General features: G+C 43.5%; 2 long non-coding RNA genes and 1 pseudogene across 2 annotated transcripts; 1 reads left to right on the top strand and 2 right to left on the bottom strand.

Moving 5' to 3' along the window:
- Positions 1 to 471: 471 nt before the first annotated feature.
- On the bottom strand, positions 472 to 2374 carry LOC122490445 (annotated as a pseudogene).
- Positions 2375 to 3788: 1414 nt separating this feature from the next.
- Positions 3789 to 5974, bottom strand: LOC122489413. Its single transcript, XR_006298908.1, has 2 exons — positions 5872 to 5974; positions 3789 to 4386 (listed from the first exon to the last, which is right to left on the bottom strand). It is a non-coding gene; the product is annotated as an uncharacterized LOC122489413 (long non-coding RNA).
- LOC122489412 lies at positions 5548 to 17513 on the top strand. Its single transcript, XR_006298907.1, has 3 exons — positions 5548 to 5665; positions 5884 to 6010; positions 11692 to 17513. It is a non-coding gene; the product is annotated as an uncharacterized LOC122489412 (long non-coding RNA).
- The last annotated feature ends 1545 nt before the right edge of the window (positions 17514 to 19058 follow it).

Below are 19058 nucleotides of genomic sequence, written 5' to 3'. Positions count from 1 at the left end.
GTTTCAAAGGAACCCCTGGGCCCCTTCATTCTTGGTCACCAGCCAATTCAGGCATCTGACAGGTGGTTTGTTGCTCTGTCTCTTCAAGATACCTTGTGAGCTTGGGGCATTCCTCTTTCCAATGGCCCTCCTCTTTGCAATAGGCACACTGTTGAAGCCCCAAATTGGGGCATCCTTTAGGGTCCAAGGAACTCAAATTTCTTCTCTGGGGTAGACCTCGACCTGTTCCATGGTCCTCAGTCTGGTCTTGGCTTCCCTTGAATTAGGGCAACAGCCAGCAAGGTAGCCTGCTATTTCATTTTCTAATACTCTTTTCTTTCTTGCACTTGGTCTCTGCTGTTAAAAACTTTAAAGCAACCTCAACCAATTGTGACACAGATATTCCTAATGCATCTCCAGCCTTTGGAGTTTCTTTTGAATGGCTGGGGCATTTTGCCCAAAAAACATCATGTTGAATGTTTTCAAAAATTCTTTTTTTTTTTTTGGTTTTATAGATTTATTTTCAAAGGGCAAAACAGGCAATTTAAATACAAGTCTAAACAGAATTACTCTGTCAAAGGCAGCAATAATGCCAAAACGCGTTCTCACTTCCAGACACTTGCCAGCATCTTCTGAGTCTTCTCTCAGTGAAAAAACGGGGTCTGATATTTTATTCATAAACATCCTTCTTATCTGCAATGTAATCTACGATTTCTTGTGGACACATTAACTTCTCAGCATCTGTATCAGGGATTTCAAATCCAAATTCGTTCTCCGTGGCCATGATAATCTCCACTTGGCCCAAACTGTCTAAGCCCAGGTCTTTCATAAAGTGGGAATTTACCGAGAGCTTTTCAGGGTCAATCTTGTCATAGAGTTTCAGATGTAAAGAATCCGGTCCTCGATTTCCCTCTAATGTCAAAGTGGGCGCATCACTATACTGGAGGCACAACTGTGTTATTGGAACCTGTGTGAGCACTGAGGCAGGGCATCAAGGCAGGACGCGGAAACCTAGGCCTCCCCTGGGCCCCCGCGGGTACAGGGTGTTGTTGAGCAGCCGGACTGCGGCCAGCATGGGGACCCGGGGCAGCGGCACAAAGGCCACAGGCAGTCGGCAGACACAAGTGGAAAGGACACAGCCACCATGGCTACGCTGACCCAGAATCTCAAAAATTCTTTCAAGAAAGTCTGAAGGGTCTTCATTCCATCTATGCTTTCTTCCTTTTTTTTTTTTAAGTTTATTTATTTATTTTGAGAGAGAGAGAGAGAATGAACTGGGGGGGGGCAGAGAGAGAGAGAGGGAGAGAGAGAGAGAGAAAGGGAGGGAGAGAGAATTCTAAGTAGGCTGTGGGTTGTCAGCACAGAGCTCGACACAGGGCTTGATCCTACGACTGTGAGATCATAACCTGAGCCAAAATTAAGAGTTGGATGCTTAACTGACTGAGCCACCCAGGCACCCCTGTTTTTTTTTTAAGATTTTATTTTTAAGTAATCTCTATACCCAACGTGGGGCTTGAACTCCCCATGAGATCAAGAGTCACATGCTCCACCGACTGAGCCAGCCAGGTGCCCCCACCTTCTTACACTGTACAAAAACAACTCAAAATGGATTGAAGACCTAAATGTGACACCTGAAACCATAAGACATGAAGAAAACAGAGGCAGTAATTTCTTTGACGTCAGACATAGAAACATTTTTCTAGATATGTTTTCCTCGGGCAAGGGAAACAAAAGTAAAATTAAACTATTGGGGCTACATCAAAATTAAAAAAAACTTTTGCACAGAGTAGGGACCCCTTTTCTTAATCCAGCTAAAATATCACCGTGATAGTGTTCAAGCTTACCTCAGTCTCCACCTTGATGTTCCAGTTGGGATCCACAGTAGGAGTGGGCAGTATGGCATTAGCTCTTAGGAAGTTATTAGAGTTTTAGCATGTAGCCAGTTAACTTCTTCCCTAGCCTTTCCTAGCATCATGTGGCATTCCTCAGAAATGAGGAGAATATTTAACAAATTTTGTACACCTGTCCAAGTGGGGTTGTGGGTGACAAAAATAGATGGGAACAGATTTTCCATCCTCTTGGGGTCATCTCTGTAAGTAGGCATGCTGTTTTTCCAATTAAACAAATTCAGGGGTGCCTGGGTAGCTCAGTCAGTTAAGTGCCCAACACTTGATTTCAGCTCAGGTCATCATCTCACGGCTCGTGAGTTCGAGCCCTGTGTCGGGCTCTGTGCTGACAGCTCGGAGCCTGCTTGGGATTCTCTGTTTCCCTTTCTCTCTCTCCCTCTCTTTGTGCTCTCCCTTTCTCTCTCTCTCTCTCAAAACAAAGAAACATTAAAAAAAATTTCAAGTGAAGAGTGGACCCAAATCATTCCTATAAGTTATCCCCACCGCATCTAAGCCTCCAACTGGGACTTGCCTTAGCAGATTTTGTCCTCCCTGGGAACGAGTGGCTCCCTGAACAAATTGAGTCAGGGTATGAGAAGGGGAGACCATTCCTACCTGTTGACCCCCTAAGGCTGAGGGTCCTGGTTTAGAGCCCTGTAGGCTCAGGCTGTTGGGACTGGGGCTGCTGAGAAGGGACAGTAGCTCCAGTGCCCCCACAGGGTGGAAGAGCTGTACAGGAGTTTAATTCAAGTAATCAATAAATCATCCTCCTCTCCCTGGTGAGGATCAGGCAACACAGCCTTTTTATTGTCACTGGTTTGTTGGAGTAGAATTTTACATCTTCTCTGAGCTGGCTTATTTTGATACAAAAGCAAAAAAAAAGACTTACCTTCCCTTTTACGAAGCAAATCTAATTGCAAGATGGTATTACACTCTGGGGATCCATTAATTGGCTATTTTTTTCCAGAGTCTAATGAATATTGTGGCCAAGCATTGTTGCAAAAGATCATCTTTTTCCTTTTCATAGATTCATAATGAAACATTGTCCAATTTTGGAGAATATAGCCCAAAGGGCTGCATGCAGGGATCAAACTGTCATTTCTTATTTTCCAATTAGAACACAGCCAGTTTAATGCAAAGATACCAAAAGCTGCAGCAACAAATGAGCCAAATGAAGCCAAGAGTACCTCTGTGAACAAAGGTTCTCTAGTTCCACTCTAAAAGTCAGGGCTTCACCAACTGAATCAAATGGCTTCCTAGCCAATCTTTTCTTTTCCACTTGTTTTTGTTTTTGTTTTTGTTTTTTTTGGGGGGGGGGGGAGGAGCAGAGGGAGAGAGAGAGAGAGAGAGAGAGAGAGGGAGAATCTTAAGCAGGCTCCACATCAAATATAGAGCCCAACACCAGGCTCAATCTCATGACCATCTGCGAGATCATGACCTGAGCCAAAATCAAGACTTGGACACTTAACCACATTGAGCCACCCAGGCACTGACCCCCCTCCCCCCCCACCCCAGTCAACCTTTTCTTAATCAAGCAACAAAAAAAAGGCTATGAGAGCCAAACTAAAACCCCTTATTTGGAGGCCACCAAATGGGAAGAAGAAATAAGAATTTAGTCACTTGTACTGAGGTTACTCACCAAAGAGCTATCTGTCCATACTGAAACCAAAAGCTGTTTCCTTTGCCACAAGAGTTAAATTAAGCACCTGAAGGTCAGTGGAGCTGAAGTGGGGTGGAGCCCCCAGAGTAAGGTCTCTAGGACAAAGAGCCTAGGCAGCTGCTTAGACTCACCACCAGACTCCCATTAATAGCTGGGGCCACTGAACCAAGGTCAAAGAGTTCCTGGCTGGCTCACCAAATTTGTGACCAAACCCAGGTTCGTAGGACCAATGTTCAGCAGAGCCAATCAACTGAGACATCAAGTATGCAGCAAGGAAAGGGTTTATTCAGGATGAGCTGAAGCTTGCAACTCTTGATCTTAGGATCGTGTGTTCCAGCCCCTGGTTAGGCATCCAGCTTACTTGAAAGAAAAGAAGGAGGAGTTGGAGGAGGAGGGGGAGGGAAGAAGGAGGAGGAGGAGGAGGAGGAGGAGGAGGAGGAGGAGAGGAAGAAGAAGAAGAAAAGAAAAGAAAAGAAAAGAAAAGAAAAGAAAAGAAAAGAGGAAACCAAAGGAGAAGGGAGGGCAATCCTCAAATTCCTCTTCTCAAAGGGGGAGAGTCAGGGATATTTAAAGGTAAATGAAAAAGGATCTGGGTATAGGGAAAAGGAGCTACATGATTTCAAAATCAGTTAAAGGTAATTATTAAGTAAGGGAAGGATTGAAGTGATTTCATTGGCTGTACCTTCACATATCTTCTGTATGCCTCTTCTATGATCAGAGAATGGCCTCCTTGGTATGATTCGAGGGTGGGGTTTTAGACCCTTCTGTATCAAATATTCATCCATCAGACACAGGTGCATGCTCAAAGAGAAGGCTGGCTGTCTTAACCGGTTCTGGCTGGTTTCTACTGAAACCTTGATTCTGCAAAATAAGGAAACCAACATTTTCTTATTGTTAGGCTAGGCAAGAATGTTATCTCTAGAAACATGGAAGCAGGCTGCATTCTGAGAATAAACAGATTTGAGTAGAAAGTCACCTTTGCATTTATTGGTCCCCTTAATCCTTTGGTAAGATTTGCTGTTAGCTTTCTAACAACCAGCTCAACTCAAATTCAAAACTCCCTGGGTCCATAGGCCAAAACTAACCCGTTGCTCTATTCTTGATACCAAGACCATAAAAATGTCCTCCTTTGAGTGATTATAGAGAGGGACTGTGTAACAAGAGCACCGTCCCTGGGGTGAAAACGGTAACAAGCTTCACAGCACTTCCCTAAGGACAGGCTGAGACCCACTTCGGTGGTGCTATTCAGTGGAAGGCTGGTATTCCTGGGCTCAGTGTGGGTGATTTGATACAGAATGAATAAATAAGCAATGATAATCCAGTCAACGTAGTATTACAACGGGTATCACAGTGTGGGAAGGAGGGGCGAGCGCTTAACGTGACAAAATCAAGTAGGAAAATTGGAGATGACAAAAACACAAAAATATTAAACTATATGTAGAAAATTATAGGAGTAAAAGTCTCTAAAATGGTAACAGTGGTCATTTCCTTATATTAGGGGTGACACTGCCTTTTTTTTTTTTTTCCTCTTTAGTGGTCCACTAGGAAATACAATGGGGAAAACCAGTTTTAAAGATGATTCGCAGGGCGGCTGGGTGCCTCAGTCCCTTAAGCGGCCAACTTCGCCCCAGGTAATGGTCTCACGGTTTCTGGGTCGGAGCCCCGCATCTGGTTCTGTGCTGACAACTCCAGAGACCTGAGCCTGGAGCCCGCTTTGGCTTCCGTGTCTCCCTCTCCCTCTCTCTCTCAAAAATAAATAAACATCGAAAAATAAATAAATAAATAAATAACAAGTTAAAAAAAAAAAATGATTCGCGTGAAACGTGAAGAGTGAGGGGACCAAGCCTCGCAGAATCGCCGAGGCCCGGGTCGCCATGTTTCCGGTCCAACCCGGGACCGGCGCTCCCCAAGCGAGCTACGGAGCGGCCCACCGAGACGCAAGGTCCTCCGCGCAGCCTAGAGAGGGCACGAAGTTGCCTAGGGGCGGGGCCCGAGGCTCAGGCGGACGCGTGGTGGGCTGGGCGCGCGGAGTTTTGCTGCTCTACTGTGTGTGGGGCGGAAGCTTGTTGCTGAGGGCGGAAGCTTGTTGCTGAGGGCGGACGGCGTGTACTTTACTTTTCTGTTATCCCCAGCGCCTAAGGTGAGTGGGTGCAGGTCCCGAGCCCCCTCGCGGGGGTCCACTTCGGCATTGTCTGTCCCCCTGCCCGGGGTCGTCGGGCCCTGCCACTCTCGGTGCCCCCCGACCGCCTCTTCTCAGCGCGTCTCTCCCCCGCTCCTCAAGTTCCCAGCCCTGCTTCTCCTTAGAGGAGCAGGTGCTGGGATGACCCCGGACCATAGTGCACAAACCTACTGTTGCAGGGGCCGGTGACCTTCGATGATGTGGACGTGGGCTTCGGAAACGAAGAGTGGAATCGCCTGGACTGCACCCAGAAGGCTCTTTACACGGACTGATGCTGAAGAATTAAGGGAAACACCAGCGCGCTGAGTAAGGACTTTCCTGTGACCCGACTGGTCTGACTGGAAGGCTTAACTGCAGTTTCTCACTAACTGTGGCTCCGCCTTTCTCCACATTTCCCCGCTCGTGTGTGGTGGAACGCTTCAGGGTCTGGAGAGCCTCCAGAGCTTCAGACCTTCGGAATAGCTGAGCTCAAGCTTCTTCTGTTTTTGGTTTTTGTTTTAGTCAATATTTATTTATTTCTAATTTATAGTATTTATGTTTATGCCCGACGAAAGGCTTGGAATTTGCATATGACTTGGCTTGAAATGTCCCTTATTGGTATGCCAAGCCCTCTTTTGATGCAAGTGTTGTTGGATGGAGCTGTACAGGTCCTAATTCCCAGTGTTTTTGACAGAGAGCCTTGACGTGCTGCCGGGCCTTGAGGCAAGAGATTCCTTTTTCTTTCTGTCTTTTCTTTTTTCTTTTCTTTTCTCTCCTCTCTCTCTCTCTTTCTTTTCTTGTCTTAAGTAAAATCTACCCCCCCATGTGGGGCTGAAACTCAGGACCCCAAGATTCATTAACAATGCACAGTTTTCTAAGTATTCTCAGTTCTTGCCTTTCTCCTGCCTGGAGTTCTGTGTAAGCATTCCCACAGCAGGATCTTAGGCCTGGGACTGACTGGTAGGTATCTAGGGTGACTGCCCACTGCCACTGTCATCTTCCCATCCCAGACACACAAAAAGGAATTGCCCACTGGGCCCATCCACACCTCAGAGTAGGTTCTGTCGGAGAGAGCATATTCCTCCAGCTTCCCCCAAATACGTGAAATGAGTCTAGTTCCTTTTGTCATTATAATCCTGTATCAGAATGATTTAATTATATTAAATGGGGTGGGGGCATTAAGGTGGAAGAGTCCAATCTGGAGTTTGCCAGCCCCCCATATTTTGTAGTTAAAAAAGGAGGCCCCCAGTATAAGTGTTGGAGAAAGTATGTATGAATGGGATGGAGTTGAAATCCACCCTTGATAATGAAAGTGTGGTAGGAAAGAGATTCCCAGGGGTGCCTGGGTGGCTCAGTTGGTTAAGCATCTGACTTTGGCTCAAGTCATGATCTCACAGCTTGTGAGTTCAAGCCCCGCATTGGGCTCTCTCTCTGCTTTCAGTGTAGAGCCTGCTTCAGATCCTCTGTCCCCTCTCTCTCTGCCCTTCCCCCAAGCTTTCTCTCTCTCTCTCTCTCTCTCAAAAATTAAAATATTAAAAAGAAAAGGGATTCCCAGAATATCACCTAAAAAGGAAAACCAGAAACACAGACCAGGCTTTAACTGCCGGTTCTCTGTATTTCTGTGGTTTTTAGCAGAAAAACCTTTATCTAAGCTTTTTTTTTAGGTTAGAGTGGACAGCAAGATAGTGGAAAGCTGGAAAGTCTACAGTTGGTCATGAGAAGAGAGGAAAGAAGGAATCAAATGGAGTATCTAGAGCCAGTGGGAAGGAGCCGAGAGGCAGGAACAGAGGAGGAGTTAGCTTGACTGCAGCCATGAAATTAGAGGGCTCATCAGCAGAGAATTGCCCTGATATCCTGATTCCTTAACATGCTGACTCTTTTCCCTTGCCTGTGAATAGGATTTTCAGTCTATAAAACTGAAGTGATAAGCCATTTGGAAAGTGGGGAGGTCTTGCGTACCTGGGCTGGATAAAGAACCATAGTGTGGTGAGTGCAGGAAGCCCCTGTCCTGCTCTGCCTGCAACTTGTAACTGTTACATAGTAATTCTAAAGGCTTTTGAATTCTTTTGTTAAGAATATAGATTCATTCTAGTAAGTTCTCTCCTGGTTTATTTTATTTTTTTAATTTAATTTTTTTCTAAATTTTTTTTTGAGAGAGAGAGGGAATGAGAGTGGGAGAGGGACAGAGAGATAGGGAGACAGAGGTTCCGAAGCAGTTTCTGCCCTGTCAGTACAGAGCCTGATGTGGGTCTCCAACTCAGGAACCAACTCATGAACTGTGAGATCATGACCTGAGCTGAAGTTTGACGTTTAACTAACTGAACCACCCAGGCGCCCCCTTATTTTAATTAATTAATTAATTAACTTATTTTTAAATTTAATTTTATTTTGTCTTACCTTATCTTATTTATTTTTGGTTTATTTTACTATTACCAATGTTATGCAGCCTTTTCTCCCAGGTCTGAACTCTGGTTCAGAGGTACTATGAAGGAAGGCTTAAGGTGGATTCCTTTCCACCTTCCTCAGTTCCCCGTGGACTTAGGATTTCTAAGTGAGCAGAGTGTAGTAACATTTGCAGGTGTTTTTTTTTTTTTTCCTATGTTATTAATTAATCATTTTTTTATTTTTTAAGTAATCTCTATACCCAAAGCGGGGCTCGAACTCGCAACCCCGAGATCAAGAGTCACATGCTCTTCTGACTGAGCTGGCCTGGCACCCCTAGCATTTACAGTTTTTATGTGTCCTATTTAGAATCTGCATCTTCATGTTTGCTTGGAAATGGAGCCGAGTAGAGAACAGGACTTTGGATCTGGATCCCCTCAAATTCTCAGAACCCTCATGTTCAAATAAGTCCCAGTCTGAATCCAGTGGCTCCTCTTCTGAGGTTGGACTGAGAAAAGGTGTCTGGGTGATGGGCAATGGGACCTCCAACCCTGCTTTCTCCCCTCTGTCCCCTTAGTGAAATCATAGGGACCTCTCATCCCAGGGAATAGGAAGAGGACTGGAAAGTTATGCTGACAGGAAAGACCATTTTGCCTCTAGAAGATGAAGACCTTTCCTAGTTGCTTGGAGGGCCAGGAGCCCATTCCTGTTCTACTCTCCTGGTTGCTGAGTGAGTGAGCCCTGGCCCTAGTATAGGATTGATGTACTCCCTCCGATCCAGACAGCTGGGGTCACTCCTCTTAGAGATTTGCTAAGGGCAAAAAGAGTAACTTCAACCACCAGACATTTAAATAGTTGGAGGTTTATTGCTAATAAAATTAATTTAAACATTTGATTGTCAAATTCTGTTTGAAAATGAAATCCAATAAGGGATGCCTGAGTGGCTCAGTCAGTTAGGTGTTCCACTCGATTTCAGCTCGGGTCGTGATCTCATGGTTTGTCCGTGCTGAGCATGGAGACTGCTTGAGATTCTCTCTTTCTCTTTCTTTCTGCCTCTCCCCAGCTCATCCGCTCTCTCTCAAAATAAACAAACATTAAAAAAAAAAAAAAAACCCAAAACACCGAAATCCAATAAAGCCATTGTTGTTCATTTTTATTTCCATGCTCTTATGAGTAGAGAAGGTTGCTAATAATGATCCTCTCCTGGTTTAAGAATGAAAAATCACACACTTTGTGGTCATGAGTGAGCCAAAAAACCTAGCATATCTATTTATTTATTTATTTTTTTAATTTAAAAAAAAATTTTTTTTCAACGTTTTTTATTTATTTTTGGGACAGAGAGAGACAGAGCATGAACGGGGGAGGGGCAGAGAGAGAGGGAGACACAGAATCAGAAACAGGCTCCAGGCTCTGAGCCATCAGCCCGACGCGGGGCTCGGACTCACGGACCGCGAGATCGTGACCTGGCTGAAGTCGGACGCTTAACCGACTGCGCCACCCAGGCACCCCCCCTAGCATATCTATTTAAATAGTGCTACCAAGACTACAAATTAAGTAATTCCGTCAGAATTATAGACTTTAAAAGTTAAGGACTACTTTCCCAGGATGTGGTAGCAATCTCTGAAGTCCAAGAGTCTTGAAGGACTCCTCAAAAACAACCTTAACAAGAACACTTTCGTGACATTGAATAGTACGTGCTTTTCTGCAGCTGTAGGAGAACAGAGAAATATTTTTTCCTTTGATCTAGCTGAGACTTTTTTCACCAGTAAGTGGGAAGGTCTGTAGTTTCAAAGCCAGACTTGGAATTCTGTTAATTAGTAAAGGAGGAGGGAAAAGAGAGCAAACTTGAGAAGCTAAAATTTCACAACGTAGAAAGGAAAAGAGCTGAATAGGATAATTATCAAACAGACCATGGGAATGTAATGTAGTCCTGTTTTCCAGTAGAATCTGGAAGATAGTTGTTAGGTAGTACGCACATGAAGTACAAGTCCTAGCTGGTCTCAACCATGGACATGGTCTTGGGCCTGTAATCATGGTCTCCTGTCACTACTGCACTGGTGGCTTCTGAGCCAGTGGCCGACCTATAACCCCTAGAGGAAAAGGGAACAGGGTGGCTGGTGGGACAGCTCCTGACCCTGCTGTGTTCATGTGGAGCTGCTGCTCAGAGTAGTCCTCTTAGTCTCTCCTCCCTGAGGCTGATGTGGTGTCAGGGATCTAGGGAGGGACCAGTAACTGAGAGATCAACTAATCACTACTGCCTTCTGAAACGCTTTTCAGTATATCAACTCTGGGACCCAGGGTCCTCATTCTGGCTGTAGAGCCTCTTGGCTTTGAATCCAAGCATTCCAGAAAGGAAGATCCCAAACCTCTGTGGGTAGTAAACCCTTTAAATAAGTCTACTGGGTTATTTACTAGTACACAGTGGTTTGAAGAGAGTGGTTTCTAAATGCCATGAAAGTAGATTGTTTTCAGGGCACCTGGGTGGCTCAGGGTTAAGCATCTGACTTGGGCTTGGGTCATGATCTTGTGGTTCGTGAATTTGAACCCCGTCTCTGTGCTGACAGCTCAGAGCCTGGAGCCTGCTTTGGATTCTGTGTCTCCCTCTCTCTCTCTGCCCCTCCCCAGCTCGCCCTCTATCTGTCTCTCTCTCAAAAATAAATGAACATTAAAAAAAAAAAAGTAGATAGTTTTCAAGTGAAGAGCTGGAATTTACCCTAGGCCTTAGGGAACACTATGATTTTAATTGGGTAGCCATATGTCCCAATTTGTTTGAGACATTTCTAGTCAACACCCAATGTCCTGCTCCAATTTTTTTTTTAATGTTTATTTATTCGAAGAGAGAGAGCACACGAGCAATGGAGGGGCAGGAGAGAGGGAAAGAGAGAAGCGCTGTCAGTGCAGAGCCCAACACAGTGCTTGATCTCACAAACTATAAAATCATGATCTGAGCTGAAGTCAATAGTCGACTGAGCCACCCAGGTGCCAGCCCTCTTCCCCCTCCTGCTTTTTTAACAGAGAAAGAACACCAGCAGGGGAGAGGGGCAGAGGGAGAGAGAGTGAGTCTTAAGCAGGCTTTACTCTCAGCATGGAGCCTGACGTGGATCCCAAGAACTGAGTCAAAATCAAGAGTCAACTGACTGAGCTACCCAGACGCCCTCTGGTGTAATTATTATTTTTAAAGTATATTTATTATTCTTGAGAGAGAGAGTACATCAGCCAGGGAGGGGCACAGAGAGAGAGGGGGGCACAATCCAAAGCAGGCCCTGAGCTGTCAGCCCAGAGTCCCACGCAGGGCTCAAATCCACAAACTGTGAGATCATGACCTGACCTTAAGTTGGACGCTTAACCGACTGAGCTACCCAGGCACCCCTCTGGTGGAATTATTAATAGCATTCCTTTCCAGTCTCAGAAGTAAGAAGTATCCCTATTGTGACAATAAATCGTACGGTCCCTGAAATTCTAGGACAGATTACATTTGGTCCAGTATTAGTTCCTACTCTCTGAATTCCCTCCCTGGTCATTTGGACTGGAAGCAGTCAGACTAACTTAACCTCCGGGACCCCTCAACTGTATAACCCTGGAATCCCTTTCTTTTTCTTTTTTTAAGATTTTTTTTTTTTTTAAAGGAATCTCTCTACACCCAGCGTGGACCTCTCAAAATTCCAAGATCAGAGTTGCACGCGCTACCGACTGAGCCAGCCAGACGCCCCCAACCCTGGAATCCCTTTCTTACCACAGGTTGGTCATGCAGTTGGTTTCCATCATTGATAACAGCGACTGACACGTGAGCATAGAAACTGTTCATTGTTGAGGTGCCTGGCTGGTAGAGCATGTGACTTGATTTTGGGTTCATGAGTTCAAGCCCCGTGTTGTGCATGGAGCCTACTTAAACAAACAAACCTGTTCATTGCTGGTGTTTTAACAACATCCTACCTGAGGGAACACTGACAAATAACTTGAAACCCAGTTGTGAACACCCTGAAGAAAGAGGAGCATTGACTGGGATGGCCTGTACAACAACCTGTAAATTCCTATCACTTTAAATTGGTCTTTTCTGTGGATACTTTAATGCACAAATCAGGGCAGCTACAGGATAGATGGGGGCTGTTAGGCCAGTGCAGGCTATTTATTTATTATTTAAAAATTAATTTTAAGTTTATTTCTTTTGAGGGAGAGAAAGAGCATGGGAGTGGAGAGGGGCAGAGAGAGAGAATCCCAAGAGAATCCCAATGTGAGGTTTGAACTCACAAACCAGGATGTCATGACCTGAGCCAAAATCGAGAATCAGACGTTCAACTGACTGAGCCAGTCAGGCACCCCGGGAGGCTTTTAAAATAAGTGGAATGGGGCTCCTGGCCAGCTCAGTCGGAGGAGCATGCAGTTCTTTGTCTCAGGGTTGTAAGTTCGAGCCTCATGTTGGCTATAGAGATTAATAAAATAGGCCAAATTGAGGTACTTCTGAGGAGCATCCCCCCTCCCGCTGCCACTTCTGCAGAGCCATAGCACCCTGCTCCTTGTCAGCCTCCCAGCTGCTTCACTCACATTTACTTTTTTTTCCCTGGTGTCTAAAGACTTGGGAATTTGTGAACTCAGCCCTAAATTTCCCTTTGTACCTTTGTTAGTTGTTGTGGAATTAGATGGAGAGGCCTGCTGGCTTCTCAGGCTGGCTCTACCCTACCCGTGAGACAGGCCTGGCCCTCCAGTACACATGCATACTCGCAAGAATTTCAGAGCTAATAGCTAACCTTTACTGAGCAACTCCCACTTGCCAGGGATTGTTGTAAGCATTTACATGTCCTGGTAACCTAAAGGCAGGAGTCCTTTTATCCCCATATTTATAGGTAAAGAGAGGTTGATTAACTTGCCTAAGGTCATCTGAATGAAAATTGAAAAACAAAATTATTGCTGCTTGTTTTCTGATTATAGAAGCAATTATTTTTCGTTATAGAAAGTTTGGAAAATGCAGAAAAATGAGACCTAAATTTACAAAATTACAGTATAAAACAAGGCGTCTTTAGCTGTACCCTGAGACACAACCCCATGCTTAGTAAGGTTCTGCCAGGTTTTTTTCTCTCCTATTTAGTTTTTTAAACATAGCCAGGATTATTTGATACATCTGTTTTGTAACCTGATTTTCTAAATGTCCTCTATTTGTGGACATTTTCCCATGGCAATCTCTACTTTTACATCATGTTTTTTAATGGCTGTGTAGTCTTACATATATATATGCACTATAATGAATTTTATTCTTAACTGATTCCCTATTGTTGGACATTTATGTAACTTTCAAGCTGTTATAATTAGCCAGCATGCAAATTTACAATGAGAAATATATCTGGCAAGCAAACAAGACTATTTCTGCAAGTTGGTCACACATCTTTTCCCTATAAAAAGGATATAGAAAGTCAAACTATGTCATAGAATTCAAAAAAAGGGCATTGATCTTAATAACCAGCATCAGCAAGCTACGTGGTAGTCTGTTAATACACATTTGAAGATGTTTGAATCAGGTTGTCTGCATCATAGCTTTCCAAGTTACATTAAACACAAAGCCTAAATCATGTGTGTCAGTCTTCTCATCCTCACCTTTAGAGCTAGCCTGTGGTGTCTGGGTTCGGCAGGTGATTTATCTTGTCTCTCCTGCCACTCCTAGGGTCCTAAGTGCCTGTCATCTCATCCCCATGGATGAGGCCTGAACATCTAACATGGATATCTATCATGTATACATGCTACCTTGCCCTCTTTTCACCATAATTTACATCTCATTGCCATGTGTTTGTAACACCGAAGTATTTGATTAACAAAATTGTATTAGCTTTATATTCTTTGGTGAATGCATAGATTAGTGGGAAACTATTCAACATCCTTTTCTCTTGGAGACATTTGCAAATTGATTTAATGTGTGTCTGAATGTAATTTTTTAAAATTTACTTATTTTGAGAGAGAGAGCAGAAGCAGAGGAGAAGGAGAGGCAGAGAGAGAGAGAGAGAGAGAGAGAGAGAGAGAGAGGGAGAGAGAATCCCAAGCAGGCTTTGTGCTGGGGCTCGATCTCAGGAACAGTGAGATCATGACCTGAGCTGAGATCAAAAGTTGGATGCTTAACCAACTGAGCTACCCAGACACCCCTGTGTGTAGTATTTTAATTTAAGTGAAGACTTTGTTTTTTGCTAGTACAGTCATTCACATTTTCCCCCCACACCTCATATGTGACAGGTACTGTTCTAGATGCTTGAGATCATCAATGAACAAATAAAAAAATCCCTTGCCTTGTGAATTTCTGTGCTAGTGAAGTAAGGTATTGGGTATTACTGAATTTCACTGTGTGGCGTGAGTATGGTAATCTCTGCTGAGCCACTCTCTTGTGCTATAGTTTTAGTTTAGGGTGAGTTTTGCCTATTTGGATTGTTGTATTCACATTTTAACTTAACTGTATTCAAAAGACAGCTTAAATAGTGGGTTTTTTAATTCTTGAAATGTTCTTATATGTAGAGTGTAGAGAGTCCAGTAAGAAGGAAGTGCACACAATAAGATGCTTCAGTGCTTCTTAAATGTGTGTTTGAACATTTTCCCCTTAAAGGGAGGATTCTGGAAAGCTGTACTTAGTTTAGTTTTACTGTGCTTGTACAAGAGTTTTTTGAGCTGCCTCTGAAGTGGATACATGTATGTGGGCCTCAGGTACCTGAGGTACCCTGCAGGTACCCTGCTCTTTGCCTCTTGAGGATTATGTTATTTTGAAATATAGCCAGACATTAATTTAGTAGAGTCTGAAAACCAAGGAATTAATCAAGCTGGTGAACAGATGTTTATTCAAAAATATATGTGATGCGGGCACCTGGGTAGCTCAGTCGGTTGAGCGTCTGACTTTGGCTCAGGTCATGATCTTTCAGTTTGTGGGTTTGAGCCCTGTGTTGGGCTCTGTGCTGACAGCTCAGAGCCTGGAGCCTGCTTCAGATTCTGTGTCTCCCTCTCTCTCTGCCCCTCCCCTGCTCATGCTTTGTCTTTGTCTCTCTCAAAAATAAATAAACGTTAAAAAAAATTAAAAAATGTATGTGATGTGACCTAGGAGTTTTTTGGCCCATAGGAGTAGAGAGTGTGCAAATTATACTCAGTTTGAAGCCCATTGTCATTATTAGTCAAGCAAGGTCTCTCTCACTTTATTCACTGTTTTCTTGGTAGCCCATTCCCACCCCCAAGAGTAGGCAATTCTTTTTTTTTTTTTTAGGGGTTTATTTATTTATTTAAATAGTCTCGAACTCCCCACCCCCGCCACCAGTGTGGGGTTTGAACTCACAACCTAAGATCAAGGGCTGCATGCTCTTCCAACTGAGCCAGCCAAGCACCCTGGCAATTCTTTTTTTTTTTTTTTTTTTTTAAGATTTTATTTCTTAAGTTACTCTACACCCAGCGTGGGACTCAAACTCACAATCTGGAGATCAAGAGCCGCATGCTCCACTGACTGAGCTAGCCAGGTGCTGCACCCTGGCAGTTCTTTATCCTGTTCAATATTGTACCTTTTTTCATGTTAAGGTGTCCTTTTGTGTAAGGTACATGTATTTTCTAAACAATGTCTCTTATAAAATTCATGCACAGTGTAAAAAATTCAGTCAATAACAGAAGGTATAAGGAAGAAAATTAAATTTACTCCTAATTCCACCACCTACACTCTGAGCATTTTGATGCATATACTTTTTTTTAAATTTTTTTCTTGTGATGAGAACTTTTTTTTTTTAAGTTTATTTTGAGAGAGAGAGAGGAGTAGGGAAGGAGAGAGAACATCCTAAGCAGGTGCAGAGCACAATGCAGGGCTCAATCTCACAAACCGTGAGATCATGACCTGAGCCAAAATTAAGAGTCAAGTCAGATGCTTAACCAACTGAGACACCCAGGCTCCCCAGTTGATGTATATACTTCCATCCTGTGGAAATTTTCATACACTTACATGTGCCTCTATATATTAACTTGAAATGAAAAGATTCTATATGGTTTATGATCCAGTAACGGTTGACTGTGCCTTTTTCTTGCTTCGGGCTTTCTGATATCTCTTCTAGTCTGTACATCTGGAGTGGTTCCTTGTCAGTAGTAAGTACACATGGTAGAGGTTCTTCCCCTTGTGTTAAAGAGGTCTGGAGCTGCGGTGCCTGGCTGACTCAGTCAGCAGAGCATGGGACTCTTGATCTTGGGGTTGTGAGTTGGAGTGCCACGTTGTGTGTAGAGATTACTAAAAAAAAAAAACAAAAATCTGGAGCAGGCAGCTCCAGGCAGTGTGGTGGCTCCATGATCATGATGTCATCGGTGCCTCAGTCTCCTGCTTTTTTCACTATCTTCCTTAGCATGTGGCTTTTGTGAGGTCACATCATGGTCAAAAGATGGCCACTGTAGCTCCAGCCACCACCTTCACATTCCAGGCTGGAAAAAAGAGGAAGCTAACTAAACTCCCCTTAAAGTAGCACTTCTCAGAACTTTAAATGCACATGTGAATAAACAGAGGATCTTGTTAAAATGCAGATCCCAATTTTGTAGGACCCAAGATTCCATATTTCTTTTTTTAATGTTTTACTTATTTTTGAGAGAGAAAGAGAGAAAAAGAGACAGAACATGAGCAGGAGAGGGGCAGAGAGGAAGACAGAACCTGAAGCAGGCTCCAGGCTCTGAGCTGTCAGCACAGAGCCCAATATAGGGCTTGAACTCACAAACTGTGAGATCATGACCTGAACTGAAGTTAGATGCTTAAAAGACTGAGCCACCCAGGCGCCCCCCAATATTCCGTATTTCTAACAAAGTGTCACATTTTTAAATAACAGGGCTTTAAAGAGCTTTCTGGAAGCCCTATCTAGTGACTCCTGGCTTTCATTTCATTGGCCAGAACTCTCATGTAACCAGCCAGCCCTGGCTATGGGGGAGGCTGGAAGATGTGGCCTTTTTAGCTGAGCACTTTGTCACCCTGGATACAAATGTGTTTCTGTTAGCAGGAAAGAAGAGAGTGGTGTTGGTAGGTGACTGGCACCCTCTGACAGTAGTCAGATCACATTGAAAAAGCTTTTTTGAAAGTCTGTCCTGTTAATTGTCACAATTCATTTTTGGTAGAAAGAATGATTTCCACTGCCTAGCCTATATGGAAAATCTTTTCTGGGGATGTTCTCAGTGAAACCAGAGTAACTTAGTAATATATATGAAGTGATGGCCCTTGTCACCCTTCCCAGATACAAATTCTGTGTACTATAGTTTTCCCATTCTGATTTGTGAAATGTGACCTTTGCGGCGGGAGAAAGGGCAGGCAGAGATGGGCTAAGAGAGACCCTCCTGCTTGGCTTTGCATATTTATTTAGCCTTTACATTCGTCCTGTGATGCTATTTTAACTCCAGATACAAACATCTAAGGTCCTGTAGATCTGTTGTTATTTCAAAATAAAAAGCTAAATAATCTCGAAAATCCCGATCCAACTGTAAATGATATTTTTGAGACATTCTTTTTTTTTTTTTATGTTTATTTATTTTTGAGACAGAGAGAGACAGAGCATGAATGGGGGAGGGTCAGAGAGAGAGGGAGACACAGAATCTGAAACAGGCTCCAGGCTCTGAGCTGTCAGCACAGAGCCCGATGCAGGGCTCGAACTCAGACCACTAGATCATGACCTGAGCTGAAGTCGGACGCTTAACCGACTGAGCCACCCAGGCACCCCGTGAGAAATTCTTGAATTGTAGACATTTTCCATGCAAAAAGTTTTTTAGAAAGTCTTTAAAAATTGAAAGAGATCCAAAATATATAAAGGACTCCTACAATTTAAATCAATCAATCAATCAATCAATCCTAAACGACTCCATTAAAAAATGGGCCAAAGACTTAAATAATAGACATTTCTCACAAAGATGTGCAGATGGCTAATAAGCATAGGAAGAGATGCTTAACATCCCTAATCATTAGGGAAACGCAAATCACACCTACAGTGAGATACCGCTTCACACCCCTTACAATTATTATACCAGAAAAACAGAAAATACAAGGGTTGGTGAGGCTATAGAGAAATCACAACCCTCGTGCATTGCCAGTGAGAATGTAAAATGCTGCAGCTGCTGTGAAAAATGGTATGGCAGTTCCTCAAAATAATTAAAATATAATTACCATATGACCCAGCTATTCTGTTTTTCAAGATATTTCCAAAAATTAAAAACAGGGACTCCAGTATTTATTTGCACACTCATGTTTGTAGCAGCGTTAGTGATGATAGCCAAAAGGTGGGAGCCACCCAGGTATCCACGAGGGGATGACTGGGTAAACAAAATGCGGTGTACATACAATGGAATGTTTGTTATTCAGCCTTGAAAATGAAGGAAATTCTGACACATGCTACAACATGGATGAACCTTGAGGACATGTTAGTGAAGTAAGGCGGTCACCAAAGAATAAATAACTGTTTGACTCCACTTACATGAGGTACCTAGAGGAGTCAAATTCATAGAGACAGCAAGTAGCAGAGTGGTTGCCAGGGGCTGGGGGGAAGTTATTGTTTAACGGACATGGAGTTTCAGTTTGGGCAGATGAGAAAAGTTCTGGAGACGGATGGTGGTGATGGCTGCACGGCAGTGTGAATGTACTTAATGCCACTGAACTATCCACTGAAAAATTCGTACAATGGCAAATAAGTTCTATACATCACACCACAATTTTAAAAAGAAAAAATGTGGTTGCTGGTTGGGCTCAGCCACGAGGAAGTCTCGGGGATTGTCCTTTCAGCTTGGGTGCCATGGAGCAAAGCCACAGCCCTTCTATAACACGAGTGAGAAATAAATCTTTTTACTGTTCTAAACATCAATAAATACATTTTATGTTTATATCTTACATGATACAAAAATTTGAGAGAGATGTTTTTCATAAAGCTCTTTGTGTAAAAAAAAAATGTTGAGAGTGAATGAATACCCCTCTTAATCCTTTCCTTCAAGAGTTTGGAATACCTTTATCCAGACTTTGTACAAGTCTTAAATTCTAGAGTGAGGC

Source organism: Prionailurus bengalensis, chromosome B2 (assembly GCF_016509475.1).
Source record: "Prionailurus bengalensis isolate Pbe53 chromosome B2, Fcat_Pben_1.1_paternal_pri, whole genome shotgun sequence".
Lineage (NCBI taxonomy): Eukaryota > Metazoa > Chordata > Mammalia > Carnivora > Felidae > Prionailurus > Prionailurus bengalensis.
The sequence above is the reverse complement of the archived record's forward strand: the minus strand, read 5'-3'. Positions and strand labels throughout refer to the sequence as shown.